The sequence below is a fragment of the Triticum dicoccoides genome, chromosome 7A (genome assembly GCF_002162155.2).
Source record: "Triticum dicoccoides isolate Atlit2015 ecotype Zavitan chromosome 7A, WEW_v2.0, whole genome shotgun sequence".
Classification (NCBI taxonomy): domain Eukaryota; kingdom Viridiplantae; phylum Streptophyta; class Magnoliopsida; order Poales; family Poaceae; genus Triticum; species Triticum dicoccoides.
Genome location: NC_041392.1, coordinates 210,925,338 through 210,928,958, shown reverse-complemented (window position 1 = coordinate 210,928,958; position 3,621 = coordinate 210,925,338).

Below are 3,621 nucleotides of genomic sequence, written 5' to 3'. Positions count from 1 at the left end.
GAGCCGGTAGGGAGGCGGGGGAGATGGAGCCACGGTGGCGCCGAGGGCGACGGGTGGTGGGCGGGTGGAGGGGGCGCCGGGGCAGTGGGGCGGTGGGGCGGCAACGTGGTGGGGCGGCGGGGCGGCGGGGTGGTGGGGCGATGAGGCGTCGGCGCGTGGGAGGCGGCGGGATGGTGGGTCGACGGGGCAAGCAGCGGTGGGTGGCGGGGAGGAGAGAGGGAGAGAAACAGAGAGAAGGGGCAGGGTGGGGCTCGGCCATTAGTTAGGAAGAATCTTTGCCGTCCGCCCACCCTTTGTCGTCCACTTTGTTTCCTCTTTGTCGTCTGCTAGCAGACGGCAAAGAGGGTGCCGTTAAGTTTTCCTTAATTAACTCGTTTAGTGGGGCCAGCTCTACCTACAACCAGCGGACGACAAAGAACAGGCTGATGGAAAAGACCTTCTTTGCCGTCTGCCAGTTCTTTGCCGTCCGTTTTCCTTAAGCTGACGACAAAGACCTTCTTTGCCGTCCGCCAGCGGACGGCAAAGAACTGGCAGATGGCAAATAAGCTAATTCTAGTAGTGGAAAACAAAAGTCTTCACGCTTCATGTTCCTCATATGAATAACAAGTCTTCACGGTCACACCAATTTCTTCACTTTCAAAGTCTTCAGAAAGTCTTTAGAAATCCAAACTCTTCAGTTGAAGACATTCATTTTTAGGGGTCGACTTTCTCTGTAAATATCAAACTCCTCATAGACTTATATACCTGTGTACACTCACAAACGCATTAGTCCCTTAACCTATAAGTCTTCAATACACCAAAATCACTAAGGGGCACTAGATGCACTTACAATCTCCCCCTTTTTGGTGATTGATGATAATATAGGTTAAGTTTTCAACGGGGATAAACATACGAAGTGTAAATATCGATATTGAGGAATTTGATTGCAAGATATAGAAGAACTCCCCTTGAAGATGTGCACAATGAGGAATTTGCTTTTGAAGCAATGCACATTTGAAGAGTAGAATCATGGAGATCTCCCCCTATATCTTGTACTTCATACACGCATTTAACATATGATATGAAGAATTTGAAATGCATGATGAAATATGGTGACTGATGTGATTCAGCATGCATGCATTAACATATATGAGGAAATAGCATGCAGAAGACCATAGCAAAAGTATCAGACCACCATTGGGTTTAAGTTTACAACTCGATCCAATAAATCTTCAAAAGAACGAGAGTTGTAACTTAGAAAAAAACACCCATATAAATGAAGGAAATATGCCCTAGAGGCAATAATAAAGTTGTTATTTATATTTCCTTATATCGTGATAAATGTTTATTATTCATGCTAGAATTGTATTAACCAGAAACTTAGTACATGTGTGAATACATAGACAAACAGAGTGTCACTAGTATGCCTCTACTTGATTAGCTTGTGAATCAAAGATGGTTAAGTTTCCTAGCCATGGACAAAGAGTTATCATTTGATTAAGGGGATCACATCATTAGAGAATGATGTGATTGACTTGACCCATCCATTAGCTTAGCACTTTGATCGTTTAGTTTATTTCTATTGCTTTCTCCATAACTTATACATGTTCCTATGACTATGAGATTATGCAACTCCCGAATACCGGAGGAACACTTAGTGTGCTATCGAACATCGCAACGTAACTGGGTGACTATAAAGATGATCTACAGGTGTCTCTGATGGTGTTTGTTGAGTTGGCATAGATCGAGATTAGGATTTGTCACTCAGTGTATCGGAGAGGTAGCTCTGGGCCCTCTCGGTAATGTACATCACTATAAGCCTTGCAAGCAATGTAGCTAATGAGTTAGTTATGGGATGTAGCCTTACAGAACGAGTAAAGAGACTTGCCAGTAACGAGATTGAACTAGGAATTGAGATACCGACGATCAAATCTCGGGCAAGTAACATACCGATGACAAAGAGAACAACGTATATCGTTATGCGGTTTGACCGATAAAGATCTTCATATAATATGTAGGAACCAATATGAGCATCCAGGTTCCCCTATTGGTTATTGACCGGAGACATTTCTCGGTCATGTTGCTACCTCTTGAGCACTGCGTTGGTTTTCCCCCAAGAGGAAGGGATGATGCAGCAAAGTAGCGTAAGTATTTCCCTTAGTTTTTGAGAACCAAGGTATCAATCCAGTAGGAGGCTACGAGCGAGTCCCACGTACCTACACAAAACAAATAAACCCTCACAACCAACGCAAATAGGGGTTGTCAATCCCTATAAGGCCACTTACGAGAGTGAGATCTAATAGATATGATAAGATAATATTTTTGGTATATTTATGATAAAAGATGCAAAGTAAAATAAAGGCAAAGTAAATAGCAAAGGAAATAACTAAGTAGTAGGAGATCAATATGATAAAGATAGACCAGGGGCCATAGGTTTCACTAGTGGCTTATCTCGAGAGCATAAGTATTCTACGATGGGTGAACAAATTATTGTTGAGCAATTGACAGAATTGAGCATAGTTATGACAATATCTAGGTATGATCATGTATATAGGCATCACGTCCGAGACAAGTAGACCGACTCCTACCTGCATCTACTACTATTACTCCACTCATCGATCGCTATCCAGCATGCATCTAGAGTATTAAGTTAAAAACAGAGTAACGCCTTAAGCAAGATGACATGATGTAGAGGGATAGACTCATGCAATATGAAGAAAACCCCATCTTGTTATCCTCGATGGCAACAATACAATATGTGCCTTGCTGCCCCTACTGTCACTGGGAAAGGACACCGCAAGATTGAACCCAAAGCTAAGCACTTCTCCATTGCAAGAAAGATCAATCTAGTAGGCCAAACCAAACTGATAATTCGAAGAGACTTGCAAAGATAACCAATCATACAGGAGGAAGGAGTATGTATCTGATCGTTTGGGGGTACGTGTATATATATAGGAGGAAGGAGTACGTCGGTGGAGCAACAGGGGGCCCACGAGGGTGGAGGGCGCGCCTGGTGGGGGTGGGCGCGCCTCCTTTCTTGGCGTAGGGTCCAAGTCTCCCGGGTCTTGTTCGTTGAGAAAATCACGTTCCCGAAGGTTTCATTCCGTTTTGATATTCCTTTTCTTCGAAACCCTAAAATAGGCAAAAAAGCAGCAATTCTGGGCTGGGCCTCCGGTTAATAGGTTAGTCCCAAAAATAATATAAAAGTGGATAATAAAGCGCAATAATGTCCAAAACAGTAGATAATATAGCGTGGAGCAATCAAAAATTATAGATACGTTGGAGACGTATCAAGCATCCCCAAGCTTAATTCCTGCTCGTCCTCGAGTAGGTAAATGAGAAAAACAGAATTTTTGATGCGGATGCTACTTGGCATAATTTTAATGTAATTCTTCTTAATTGTGGTATGAATATTCAGATCCGAAAGATTCAAGACAAAAGTTCATATTGATATAGAAATAATAATACTTCAAGCATACTAACTAAGCAATTATGTCTTCTCAAAATAACATGGCCAAAGAATGTTCATCCCTACAAAATCTTATAGTTTAGTCATGTTTCATTTTCGTGACACAAGAATGCTCTCATCATGCACAACCCCGATGACAAACCAAGCAATTGTTTCATACTTTAGTAATCTCA